This window comes from Mustelus asterias, chromosome 29 (assembly GCF_964213995.1).
Source record: "Mustelus asterias chromosome 29, sMusAst1.hap1.1, whole genome shotgun sequence".
Classification (NCBI taxonomy): domain Eukaryota; kingdom Metazoa; phylum Chordata; class Chondrichthyes; order Carcharhiniformes; family Triakidae; genus Mustelus; species Mustelus asterias.
Genome location: NC_135829.1, coordinates 4,833,717 through 4,848,387, shown reverse-complemented (window position 1 = coordinate 4,848,387; position 14,671 = coordinate 4,833,717). Strand labels below are relative to the sequence as shown.

The 14,671-nt window shown below is 49.1% G+C and overlaps 1 protein-coding gene across 1 annotated transcript in view; it reads left to right on the top strand.

The window, feature by feature from the left end:
- Positions 1-14,671, top strand: part of LOC144480472 (microtubule-associated protein 1A-like) — a 103,076-nt gene that overhangs the window by 33,605 nt on the left and 54,800 nt on the right. The gene's annotated exons all lie outside the window — the stretch shown is intronic.

The following is a 14,671-nucleotide window of genomic DNA, read 5'->3' as shown; positions in this document are numbered from 1 at the left end:
CGCACACACAGACACGCATACACACAGCCACAAATACATACACACACGTAGCCATGTATTCACCTGTCAACACACAGATAAACATACATGCACACACACGTAAAGTGTTTAAAGTTTATTTATTAGTCACAAGTAAGCTTACATTAACACTGCAATGAAGTTACTGTGAAAATCCCCTAGTCGCCACACTCCGGCGCCTGTTAGGGTACACTGAGGGAGAACTTAGCATGGCCAAATGCACCCCAACCAACACGTCTTTCGGACTGTGGGAGGAAACTGGAGCACCCGGAGGAAACCCATGCAGACACTGGGGAGAACGTGCAGACTCCACACAGACAGTGACCCAAGCCGGGAGTCGAACCCGGGTCCCTGGTGCTGTGAGGCAGCAGTGCCACCGTGCTGCCCATACCACTTGATTTCTGGATTCCTTCATCTATTCTAGAATATGTAAATATTTCCCACCGTGTAGATGAAGTGAAGCAGTGTTGGGTAATATCAGTAATAACCACATTCAAATAAAATTCCTTTTCCTGCTCTTTTATTTAAAATTGGCACGCGGACAAAGGAATTGTCTTCCACGCACATTCAATCTGCTCAGAGTTAATAACACGTTGCAATTTCAAACCTGGTCCTTTTCCTGCAAACCGCAGGTAGTGTTTTGGATCTGAAGGGAGGTGCGTATCGCATCTGATCCTCTCTCAAAGAATATTAAAATAGTCCAATCTTCAGGTGGAAATGATGGTGCTAAATCCACAGTGAAGGAACTGTCAGAGCTGGCCTTATTCCACACAGACCTCCTTCATCACAACATTCTTGTAGCTGCTAAATTGTATCTGTCTTCGCTAGAGAAGAGGATGCTGTGAATGTAACAGTAAAGGAGGGGGCAGTGTTGTTATTGGAATAGGATATCAATAAATAGAATCATAGAATCCCTGCAGTGCAGCAGGAGGCCATTCAGCCCATCGAGCCTGCACCGACAACAATCCCACCCAGCCCCTATCCCCATAACCCCATATATTTACCCTAGCTAGTCCCTCTGACACTAAGGGGCAATTTAGCATGGCCAATCCACCTAACCTACACATCTTTGCACACCAAGGGGCAATTTAGCATGGCCAATCCACCTAACCCGCACATCTTTGAACCGTGGGAGGACACCCACGCAGACATGGGGAGAACGTGCAGACTCCGCACAGACAGTGACCCAAGCCGGGAATTGAACCCGGGTCCCTGGTGCTGTGAGGCAGCAGTGCTAACCATTGTGCCACCGTGCCGCCCTAATAAAGATAATAGAGACATGTTGGTAACAAAAATTGGCCATCTCAAAGTATAAAATTCACCTGATCCGAGTGGAATGCATCCTGGATTATTGAGGGAAGTAAAAGTGGAAATTGCAGAAATTCTGAACACAATCTTCCAATCCTCTTTGGATACGGAGATGGTGCAGAGAGGACTGAATATCACCCCCCTTGCTTAAAGCAGGAGAGATGGATAAAGCCAGCAATGACAAAGAGCTTAGTCAGGTGGACATACATTTAGAGACAATGGTTTGGAACAGAATTAATTTGGAGACGTGCCAGAGGACATGAATATAAAGCGATTTGCAGAAGTAACTCAGCTGGTACGAGGTATTTTTTTTAACACAGCGAGTTGTGATCTGGAAGGTGCTGCCTGAAAGGCCAGTGGAAGCAGTTGTAATAAGAACTTTCATAGAATCCCTACAGTGCAAAAGGAGGCCATTCGGCCCATCGAGCCTGCACCGACAACAGTCCCACCTAGGCCCTATCCCCGTAACCCCACATAATTACCCTGCTAACACCAAGGGGCAATTTAGCATGGCCAATCCCCCTAACTTGCAAATCTGGGTGGCACAATGGTTAGCACTGCTGCCTCACTGCGCCAGGGGCCCGGGTTCGATTCCCGGCTCGGGTCACTGTCTGTGCGGAGTCTGCACGTTCTCCCCGTGTCTGCGTGGGTTTCCTCCCACAGTCCGAAAGATGTGCTGGTTAGGTGCATTGACCCAATCGAGCGCCAGAGTGTGGCGACTGAGGGAATTTCTCAGTAACTTCATTGCATTGTTAATGTAGGCCTTGCGACACAGAAATAAACTTTAGATTTTAACTTTATCTTTGGAGTGTGGGAGGAAATCGGAGCACCCGGAGGAAACCCACGCAGACACGGGGACAAGGTGCAGACTCCACACAGACACCTAAGGTCGGAGTTGAACCCGCATCTATGGCGCTGTGAGGCAGCAGTGCCAACTACTGTGCCACCCCAAAAAAGGGACTTGGAGAAATAATTAAAATACACATGACACGGTGGGGTGGTGATGGCCTAGTGGTATTATCGCTAGACGATTATTCCATAAACTCAGCTAATGTTCTGGGGACCTGGGTTCAAATCCCACCACGGCAGATGGTGGAATTTGAATTCAATAAAATATACCTGAAATTAAGAATCTACCGATGATCATGAAACCATTGTTGGAAAAACCCATCTGGTTCATTAATGTCCTTTAGGGAAGGAAATCTGCCATCTTTACCTGGTGTGGCCTACATAGTGGCACAGTGGTTAGCACTGCTACCTCACAGCGCCAGGGACCCAGGTTCAATTCTGGCCTCGTGTCACTGTCTGTGTGGAGTTTGCACATTCTCCCCGTGTCTGTATGGGTTTCCTCCGGGTGCTCCGGTTCCCTCCCACACTCCAAAGATGTGCGGGTTAGGTTGATTGGCCATGCTAAATTGCCCCTTAGAGTAAGGGGGACTAGCAGTGCAAATGAGGGTTACGGGAATAGGGCTTGGGTGGGATCGTAGTCAGTGCAGGCTTGATGGGCCAAATGGCCTCCTTCTGCATAGATTCTATGATTCTGTGTGACTCCAGAGCCACAGCAATGTGGTTGACTCTCAACTGCCCTCCAAGGGCAACTAGGGATGGGCAATAAATGCTGGCCCAGCCAGCGACACCCATGTCCCACGAATTAATTAAGAAAACCAATATTCCAGAAGCTTAATTTTTAAGAGGAGGGGAGAAGGTTTTTGGTTCTCACTGTTAGCTCTGCCTTTTAATCACAATCTATAGGGACCATAGGGGTCCAAAGCTTTCAGAAAAAGCATTGTCTGAGTGGTGGGTGGTACTCAAATAGCTGTTATTTATTGCCCGTCCCTAAACACCCTGGGTTTGATACATCTTTTAGGCAAGGCCGTTTCAGAGGGCAGTTGAGAGCCAGCCATATTACTGTGGGGCTGGAGTCACGTGTAGATCTAAATGTGGTAAGGAAGACAGAGTTCCTTCCTCTGAGGTACATCAGTGAATCAGTTTGCTTTTTGTGAATGTAACCTCCAAAAGCTTCAAGGTAACATTTAACAGTGCCAACTTTTTAAAGCGATTTTTAAAGATTAGTGGGATTTGAACTCACTTTCATCTGGATTAGTCTATTACCATTACTGCTACACCACTACATTCACTTTCCCTCACTGCTCAGTGAGGCCTACATGAGCCCCCAGTTAAACACAGCCTTAGTTTTAAAATTCTCACCCTTCCAGGGCCTCACCCTTGGAGATATCCTCCACCCTAATCTCCCAATTTCTGTAACCTCTCTACACCTCCTCCCTATCTCTGTAACCTCCTCCAGCCCCTACACCCCCTCCCTATCTCTGTAACCCACTCCATCCCCTACAACCCTCCCAATCTCTGCAACCTCCAGCCCCTACACCCCCTCCCTAACTCTGTAACCTCCTCCACCCCCTCCACCCCCTCCCTATCTCTGTAACCTCCCCCAACCCCTACACCCCCACTCCCTAGCTCTGTAACCCCCTCCAGCCCTCCACATCCCCTCCCTATCTCTGTAACCTCCCTCATCCCCTACAACCCTCCCTATCTCTGTAACCTCCTCCATCCCCTACACCCCATTCCTATCTTTGCAACCTCGTCCAGTCCCTACAATCCTCCCTATCTCAGTAACATCTTCCAGCCTCTGCAAACCTCCCTATCTTTGTAACCTCCTCCAGTTCCTAGAATACTCCGTGGATCAGGATTTTATGGCCTTGCTCATCCCAAAACCATAAAATCCTGCCCAAGGTCACCAGACATTCCCATGCTCTGCCTCTTGCCTTCTCTGATTCCTGTGGCGGGTGGGCCGGTAAAATTTCGGCCCCAGCTCCGTAACCTCCTCCAGCCCCTACACCCCTCCTTGTCTCTGTAACCTGCTGCATGTGTGTATGTCTGCGTGCGTGATAGTGTGTGTGTTAGTGCATGTGCGTGTGATAGTGTGTGCATGATAGTGCGTGTGCATGATAGTGCGTGTGCATGATAGTGCGTGTGTGTGACTGTGATTGTGATAGTGTGTGTGTGATAGTGCATGTGTGAGATAGTGTGAGATCGTGTGTGTGATACTGTGTGTGTGATAGTGTATGTGCCTGTGTGTGTGTGTGATTGTGTGTGTGCCTGTGTGTGTGTGTGATAGTGTGTGTGAGATTGTGTGTGTGTGAATGTGAGATTGTGTGTGAGTGTGTGTGTGTGTGTGAGATTGTGTGTGTGTGAATGTGAGTTTGTGTGTGAGTGTGTGTGCCTGTGTGTGTGTGTGTGTGTGTGTGTGTGTGTGTGTGTGTGATAGTGTGTATGTCTGTGTGTGTGTGTGATTGTGTGTGTGCCTGTGTGTGTGATAGTGTGTGTGTGTGTGTGAGATTGTGTGTGTGTGAATGTGAGATTGTGTGTGTCTGTGTGTGTGATAGTGTCTGTGTGTGTGTCTGTGTGTGTGATAGTGTGTATGTCTGTGTGTGTGATAGTGTGTGTGTGTGCTAGCTAATCACAGATATTGTTATGGTGATAACTTGAAACAAAAAGCATTGATTAGTCTGTCCCTGCTCTGATATCCTTCCTTACACATTCGAACCAGTAATCCGCCTCCAGCATCACTGGGAGCGGAGACTTTGTGCCAGGCCCTTGGCAGACAGGAAGAATCCCACTTGGAGAGTGGTGACTGGATAATATTAAGAGAGGGAGACATAATACGAACGCAGCAGCTTAATTACATCACTCAAACATCCCCAAAGTGCTTGAATGAAGCACCAACTCTCACTCGACAGCAATGAAATGAACGATAAGAGGATCGGCACCATGTCCTGAAGCCAATGAGGCCTGATTGGCAGCTTCTGAGGCAGCACACACTCACGGCTGCGTGATGCAGCATTTTTCAAATAGCCTTTAGGGGAGTGTGGCCGCCTCTCCTGATCTAAACTCCTCCTGTCTCACCCTCCTGTGATAGACTTGGAGAATGTTCTGGATCACATCCAGTTTCTACAGGACCCCTTGAACCTGCCGGCTGTGTGTTGCTAATTAGCACAATCTTCCAGCTCTGATTCATTTGGTTTCTCACCAGCTGAAGAAAGATTAAAACTGGATGGGGCATCAACCTCGGGGCAGGACGGTGGCACAGCGGTTAGCACTGCTGCCTCACAGCGCCAGGGACCCGGGTTCGACTCCCAGCTTGGGTCACTCTCTGTGCGGAGTCTGCACATTCTCCCCCGTGTCTGCGTGGGTTTCCTCCGGGTGCCCCGGTTTCCTCCCACAATCTGAAATTTTACTAGAACTAGGAGACATGGCCTCAAAATAAGGGGGAGCAGGTTTAGGATTGAGTTGAGGAGGAACTTCTTCACACAAAGGGTTGTGAATCTGTGGAATTCCCTGCCCAGTGAAGCAGTTGAGGCTACCTCACTGAATGTTTTTAAGGCAAAGATGGATAGCTTTTTGAACAGTAAAGGAATTAAGGGTTATGGTGAGCGGGCGGGTAAGCGGAGCTGAGTCCACGAAAAGATCAGCCATGATCTTATTGAATGGCGGAGCAGGCTCAAGGGGCCAGATGGCCTACTCCTGCTCCTAGTTCTTATGTTCTTATGAAAGACGTGCTGGTTAGGTGCATTGGCCATGCTAAATTCTCCCTCAGTGTATCCGAACAGGCCCCGGAGTGTGGCGACTAGGGGATTTTCACAGTAACTTCATTGCAATGTTAGTGTAAGCCTACTTGTGACACTAATAAATAAACTTTAAATTAAAACTGTCTTCTGGCTATCTTACCCAGCTGAATTCCACGTGTGGAAAACGGGATTGTTTTAGTCTGGAGGTGATGTATTATCCAAAGTGATGACATCAGAGCCTCTTCCCGACTGGTGGCCAATAGTACGGCGGGTGGGCGGGTACCGAAACTGGGAGCCCACCTGCCCCAATGTATAAGAAATAATTCATGACCACATAAGCTTCCCGATCGACTGCAATAATGTATGCAGATGCAGCAGCTAATAAAAAAAGGCAAATGGAATGTTGTGTTTATTGCAAAGGGACTGGAGTATAAAATTAGAGAAGTGTTGTTGCAATTGTGTAGGGTGTGAATGATACCACATCTGGAGTTTTGTGTCCAGTTTTGGTCCCCTTATTTGAGGAAGGATGTGGTGGCATTGGAGGCAGTTCACAGGAGGTTCACCAGATTGATTCTGGGGATGAAGGGGTTGACGTATGAGGAGAGATTAAAGAGTTTGGGCTTGTACTCGCTGGAGTTTAGAAGAATGAAAGGGGATCTGATCGAGGTATGCAAATTTTTTTAATGGATTGATAAAGTAAATGTAGATCAAATGTCTCCTCTTATGGGGTAGTCTCGAACAAGAGGTCACAGGGTATAGGTTGAGAGGCAGTAGATTTAAAACTGAGATGAGGAGGAACTACTTCTCGCAGAGGGTGGTGAATTTGTGGAACTCGCTGCCCCATCGCGCGGGGGAGTCTGAATCATTGAATGGTCTCCAGAAGGAGATAGATATATTTCTGATTAAAAAGGGATAAGGGGATATGGGGAACAGGTGGGGGGGTGGATTGGAGATCAGGGAGAGATCAGCCATGATCTGATTGGATGGCGGAGCAGGTTGGAAGGGTTGAATTTGCCGACTTCTGCTCCTAATTCCAATGCTCCTATCCTCAATACAATACCCCCAGTGCTGGTTGTTGGGGCTGATATAAAGTCTGGAGGTGAGTCTATCCCTGACGTCAGCCAGAGAGGTTGCTGGCAGGCTGACCTGTGAGGTGACTGAATTTCCTGAACAATCCACTGCCTGCAGACTGGTAACCCTGTGATATGACATTACTGCCACATTGCTGCTGTGTGCAACAGGGTCACTTTCCTGTCTGTTGGAGATACCTCTTCCAGCGATCAGGAGGAGAGGGAGAGGGAGGAAGCCAGACAAACAGGGCTGGAGCCCAGCCCGGTGGGGAGTGAATGGCCACAGCAGCCACAGGGGGCATGGGTGGGAGGTAACCCTGTGTATGAGGTACGAATAACTAAGATGGCAGGACAGGTGGACAAAGTGGTTAAGAAGGCATCTGGGATACTTGCCTTTATTAGCCAAGACATCGAGTTTAAGAGCAGGGAGGTTATGCTGGAACTGTATAAAATGTTGGTTAAGCCACAGAAAGAGTACTGTGTGCCGTTCTGGAATCCACATTACAGGAGGGATGTGATAGCACTGGAAAGGATGCAGCGGAGTGTGGTGAACCATAGATGGTTACCACTATGGGTACTTGTACATATGTTACTCTTGTTACTGTTGGGGTTAGGGTTGGGGTGTTCTACCTGTTAGCATTGTTCTGTGGTACACTCCGTTTGGCTCCACCTTCTGAGAGGAGTATAAAGGTCACTGCCACTTCCTAGTGACCTTTAGTCTGGGATAGTATTGTTAAGCAGTATGCTCTATTCTTGTTGCGAATAAAAGCCTTTATTCCCGGGTACGATCTAGCCTCCCGAGTGGATTAATCGCGCATCAAGGAGATTTACCAGGATGTTGCCGGGACTGGAGAGTTATAGTTGTGAAGAGAGACTGGGTAGACTGGGGTTGTTTTCCTTGGAGCAGAGGAGACTGAGGGTTGTACATATACAGTAAATGGCAGAACCCTTAAGAGTATTGATAGGCAGAGGGATCCGGGTGTACAGGTACGCAGGTCACTGAAAGTGGCTTTGCAGGTGGAGAAGGTGGTCAAGAATGCATACAGCATGCTTGCCTTCATCGGCCAGGGCATTGAGTTTAAAAATTGGCAAGTCGTGTTGCTGCTTTATAGAACCTTAGTTAGGCCGCACTTGGAATATAGTGTTCAATTCTGGTCGCCACACTACCAGAAGGATGTAGAGGCTTTGGAGAGGGTACAGAAAAGATTTACCAGGATGTTGCCTGGTATGGAGGGCATTAGCTATGAGGAGAGGTTGGAGAAACTTGGTTTGTTCTCACTGGAACGACAGAGGTTGAGGGGTGACCTGATAGAAGTCTACAAGATTATGAGCGGCATGGACAAAGTGGATAGTCAGAAGCTTTTTCCCAGGGTGGAAGAGTCAATTACTAGGGGGCACAGGTTTAAGGGGCAAGGTTTAAAGGAGATGTACGAGGCAGATTTTTTATACAGAGTGGTGGGTGCCTGGAACTCGTTGCTGGGGGAGGTAGTGGAAGCAGATACGATAGTGACTTTTAAGGGGCGTCTTGACAAATACATGAATAGGATGGGAATAGAGGGATACGGTCCCCGGAAGGGTAGGGGGTTTTAGTTAAGTCGGGCAGCATGGTCGGTGCAGGCTTGGAGGGCCGAAGGGCCTGTTCCTGTGCTGTAATTTTCTTTGTTCTTTGTTCTTTGATTGGGGGGGGACATGATTGAGATGTATAAAATTATGAGGGGCACAGCGGCACAGTGGTTAGTACTGCTGCCTCACAGCGCTCGGGATCCGGGTTCAATTCTGGCTTCTGGCCACTATCTGTGCGGAGTTTGCACATTCTCCCCGGGTCTGCGTGGGTTTCCTCCGGGTGCTCCAGTTTCCTCCCACAGTCCGAAAGACGTGCGGGTTAGGTGGATTGGCCGTGCTAAATTTGCCTTAGTGTCAGGGGCATTAACAGGGTAAATATATGGGGTTACGGGGATAGGGCCTGGATGAGATTGTTGTCGGTGCAGACTCGATGGGCCAAATGGCCTCCTTCTGCACTGTAGGGATTCTATGATTCTATGATAGATAGATGGGAAGAAACCTTTCTCCTTGGTGGAGGGATTAATGACTGGGGGAAGTGGGGGGGGGGTATAGATTAAGGGTAAGGGGTTCAGTGGGGATGTGGGGAAAAGCTTTATCACCCAGAGGATGTCTGGAACTCACTGCCTGAAAGGGTGTTGAGGCAGAGACCCTCATAACATTTAAGAAGTATTTAGATGCGCATTTGCAATGACAGGGCTATGGACCAAGTGCTGGAAAATGGGGTTAGAATAGTTAGGCGGTTGTTTTTGACTGGCACAGAGGCGATGGATCGATGGGCCTCTTCTGTGCTGTAGACCTCTTTGTCTCTCTGTCATCTGCAGGTGAGTCAATGTCCGAGGAGGCTTCAGCAATTCTGATTTCTCTGTGTGACAGAGTGTGTGGCCACAGAGATCACATAGAGTCATAGAGTCACCGATCACATCTCATTGGAGGGGTTGGGGGGGGTTGGGGGGGGGTTGGGGGCACCTGGTGCCATTGGAATTGAAAGCGGCTTTGAACTATTTCGCCTCGGGGTCATTCCAGGCTGTGCGTGGAGGTCGGATTGGCATCACCCAGTCTGCAGCTCGCAGCGGGTTACAGGTCAGAACGCGTGCCCACAATTCCCTCGGAGGCAGTCACCAGTCTGTCTGAGGTGACAGCCCAATGTTCTATAGTGTGGGTAGTCACAGGGCGCCCAAGGATTGGACACCTCCAGAGTCCGTGGCAAAATACACAAGCCCTTTGGTAGGTCTACCACATCTCCATGCACCCCTCTCACGCCAGGTGTCCAGAATCTGTCACCTCAGGGATGACTCCAGAAGCTTGTGGAAGTGATGGCCTAGTGGTATTATCGCTAGACTATTAATCCAGAAACTCAGCTAATGTTCTGGGGACCCGGGTTTGAATCCCGCCTTGGCAGATGGCAAAATTTGAATTCAATTTTAAAAATCTGGAATTAAGAATCTACTGATGACCATGAAACCATTGTCGGAAAAACCCATCTGGTTCACGAATGTCCTTTAGGGAAGGAAATCTGCCACCTTTACCTGGTCTGGCCTACATATGACTCCAGAGTCACAGCAATGTGGTTGACTCTCAACTACCCTCCAAGGGCAACTAGGGATGGGCAATAAATGCTGGCCAGCGACACCCATGTCCCAGGAATGAATAAGGAAAATCCCACTAGGACTCAAAATCTGATTGTCCTCAGGCTGCCCTCACTGGGTTACGGTTCTCCTGGTTCTGAGGCAGGAAGCCCCACTGAGGTGCGTATGTCTGTACTGGGGTTGGGTGCCAAACAAGGATGTGACGCTGCACCCTCTGAGGCTTCGTCTTCCTCCCGAGAGGTTAGTGTGGATCCTCAGAACCTTAGTTAGGCCACGCTTGGAATATCGTGTTCAATTCTGGTCGCCACACCACCAGAAGGATGTGGAGGCTTTGGAGGGGGTACAAAAAAGATTTAGCAGTATGTTGCCTGGTATGGAGGGCATCAGCTATAAGGGGAGGTTGGAGAAACTTGGTTTGTTCTCACTGGAACGATGGAGGTTGAGGGGCGACCCGATAGAAGTCTACAAGATTATGAGGGGCATGGACAGAGTGGATAGTCAGAAGCTTTTTCCCAGGGTGGAAGAGTCAATTACTAGGGGGGCACAGGTTTAAGGTGCGAAGGGCAAGGTTTAAAGGAGATGTTCGAGGCAAGTTTTTTACACAGAGGGTGGTGGGTGCCTGGAACTCGCTGCCGGGGAAGCAGATACGATAGTGAGTTTTAAGGGGAGTCTGGACAAATACATGAATAGGATGGGAATAGAGGGATACGGTCCCCGGAAGGGTAGGGGGTTTTAGTTAAGTCGGGCAGCATGGTCGGTGCAGGCTTGGAGGACCGAAGGACCTGTTCCTGTCCTGTTATTTTCTTTGTCCTTTGTTCTAAATTTACTCTTCATTATGATCAAATCCTCATTCATAACAACACAGCAGACATCATGCAGCCTCTCCTTCGCCCCTCTTAACGCACATCTCTCTCAATTACACATTACGTCCCTTTGCCGTCACAAACTCGGAGAACTCCCCCCCCACCACACCTCTCCCAACAGACCGACTCTGCTTGTTGGCAGCAAATGCCAACATCTCGTCTCCGATGGCTGTGAGGATCACCAGATTAGACACACGGCCTCCCATCTTGCTTCAACATTGTACCCGTCCCCACTCTCCAGCAGAGAACATAAGAACTAGGAACAGGAGTAGGCCACCTGGCCCCTCGAGCCTGCTCCGCCATTCAATAAGATCATGGCTGATCTTTTTGTGGACTCAGCTCCACTTACCCGCCCGCTCACCATAACCCTTAATTCCTTCACTGTTCAAAAATCTATCTATCCTTGCCTTAAGAACATTCAATGGGGTGTGACATGTTGCAATGATTTTAAATCTCCTGCACAATTATCCCTCCATGTGTGGGTCAATGTGATCTCCACGCACTGCCCAATAACCAGCCTCACACATTCCTTCCACTTCCTCCCAACTCCTTCATAGACTTCGAGGTCACACCACTCCACACAAACTTCACTCACTCTGGCTGAATTTAAAAGCTCATTGGGGTGCTTTCTGTCGCTGAATCCAGTATCTCTCAGTGACCCCAATGTTGCTGACAGCGATTTCCATCAGGATGTTTAGGTCAGGATGGGAGGTCTCTCTCTGTCAGGAGAACTCACAGAGAGTCATCACTGAACCTTGGGGCCATCCTTGTGTTTTTTTCCCTGCCTATCACCCTGCCCCCTCGTTGCTCGCCGACCACGCCCCCCTCCCCCCACCCCACCCCCCCACCCCCATGGCGTGACGATGAGAGTTCACATGTTCCATATTTTTTCAACATTCATTTGTGGGACATGGGCATCGCTGGCTAGGCCAGCATTTATTGCCCATCCCTAATTGCCCCTTGAGAGGGTGGTGGTGAGCTGCCTTCTCGAACCGCTGCAGTCCCTGAGGTATGTAGGTACACCCACAGTGCTGTTAGGGACGGAGTTCCAGGATTTTGACCCAGCGACAGTGAAGGAATGGCCGATATATTTCCAAGTCAGGGAACTTGCAGGTGGTAGTGTTCCCAGGTATCTGCTGCCCTTGTCCTTCTAGACGGTAGAGGTTGTGGGTTTGGAGGGTGCTGCCTTGGTGAGTTCCTGCAGTGCATCTTGTAGATGGTACTTATTGCCGTCGCTGTGCATCAGTGCTAGCGGGAGTGAATGTTTGTGGAAGAGGCAGCGACCGCTTTGTCCTGGATGGTCATAGAGTCATAGAGGTTTACAGCATGGAAACAGGCCCTTTGGCCTAACTTGTCCATGCCGCCCAGTTTTTACCATTAAGCTAATCCCAATTGCCCGTGTTTGGCCCATATCCCCCTATACCTATCTTACCCATGTAACTGTCTAAATGCTTTTTAAAAGACAAAATTGTATCCACCTCTACTACTACCTCTGGCAACTCATTCCAGACACTCACCACCCTCTATGTGAAACAATTGCCTCGCTGGACCCTTTTGAATCTCTCCCCTCTCACCTTAAACCTATGCCCGCTAGTTTTAGACTCCCCTACCTTTGGGAAAAGATATTGACTATCTACCTTTTCTATGCCCCTCATTATTTTATAGACCTCTATAAGATCACCCCTAAGCCTCCTACACTCCAAGGAAAAAAGTCCCAGTCTATACAGCCTCTCCTCATAACTCAAACTATCAAGTCCCGGTATACATAGAAGATAGGAGCAGAAGGAGGCCATTTGGCCCTTCGAGCCTGCTCCGCCATTCATCACGATCATGGCTGATCGTCCAACTTAATAGCCTAATCCTGCTTTCACCCCATAACCTTTGATCCCATTCGCTCCAAGTGCTATAACCAGCTGCCTCTTGAATACATTCAATGTTTTGGCATCAACATGTAAGATGTAAGCCTTGGGTGACTCTGGTCCTCTGCAATGTGCAGTCCTTCACCACACATTCTTTGGCTGGGGTCTGGAGGAATCCTCACCCTGGTGCGCACAGGGTGTCACAGTGGTTAGCACTGCTGCCTCACAGCGCCAGGGAGCTGGGTTCGATTCCCGGCTTGGGTCACTGTCTGTGCGGAGTCTGCACGTTCTCCCCGTGTCTGCGTGGGTTTCCTCTGGGTGCTCCGGTTTCCTCCCACAGTCCAAAGATGTGCAGGTTGATTGGCCATGCTAAATTGCTCCTTAGTGCCATGGGGATTGGCAGGGTGGGGTTACGGGGATAGGCCTTGGATGGGTCAGACTCAATAGGCTGAATGGCCTCCTTCTGCACTGTAGGGATTCTATAAAACATCACCTCATTCCTTTCACCACTTCCACTTGGTCCGCACAAAATTCCAAACAGAAAATGGCTGCCATTTGTGATAAATCTTTACAGCTCAGCACAGGATATCTGTCCCCAAACCGAGAGGGCAAGGAAAGTCTTTTCACTGAGTAACCGCTGCTTATGTTTGGAGTTTATTTATTAGTGTCACAAGTCGGCTTACATTAATACCACAATGAAGTTACTGTGAAAATCCCCTAGTCGCCACACTCCGGTGCCTGTTCGGGTTCACTGACGGAGAATTTAGCACGGCCAATGTGCCTAACCAGCACGTCTTTCGGACTGTGGGAGGAAACCAGAGCACCCGGAGGAAACCCACGCAGACACGGGGAGAACGTGCAGACTCCGCACAAACAGTGACCCAAGCTGGGAATCGAACCTGGGTCCCTGGCGCTGTGAGGCAGCAGTGCTAACCACTATGCCACTGCGCCGCCCTCTGTGGTTGATATAGGGACAAAATAATCCAGGGTTCAAATCCCAGCACCTGAATATTGCAGGGACAATAAGGGAGGGACCCTTACTGCGAGATTATTTGGAATGGTGAACTGATATAGTGGTGGGTCCATCTTTCTGTTGAGAATATGGAGGGTAAGGAGTGGGCGACTATGGCACCATTGCCCTTCTCTCTTTGTTATTGACTTACGCCAGGCCACAGAGTCAGAGATCCAGCAATGTGCCTAATGCAGCCTACACAGTGAAACCATAATGCTGCTAAACTTCAGAGGATCACGGTGTCTGGACTGAACTCTGTGTCTTCTCAATGTCCACACACGGTCATCTCCAGTAAGGATCATTGACAGACCCATCCTGGGCTGGATACGCTGGGGATGGTTACACTTCCATCCTGCTGGAGATACATCAACAAGATACAAAGCGGCAAGCAATGCTTGTGACCACCTGCAGCACACATCTCAATATCGCAGCAGACAGTGCTCCCCCCCCATCTCTCTGTCTCGCCCCCATCTCTCTGTCTCCTTCCCCTGATGATGCCTCTCCCCCCACTCCATCTAACTGTCCCCCTCTCTCCCAGCTCCGAGTGTCTGTCTCTCTCTCCCAGTTCCCTGTCTATCCCTCTCTTTCTCTCTCAGTATTAGTGCGTGACTCTCCCTCTCTATTGCCTCATCTCAACCTTTCTCTGTCTCTCTCTCTCTTTGTATATATGTGTCTGTCTGTCTCTCTATGTGTGACTCTCCCTCTGCGTTTGTGTGTCTGTGTTTAGCCTGTCTCTCCCTCTCTCCACACCTTACTGTGTGTGTGTGTCTCTCTCTATCTCTCTTTCAGTGTCTGTTTGTCAGTGT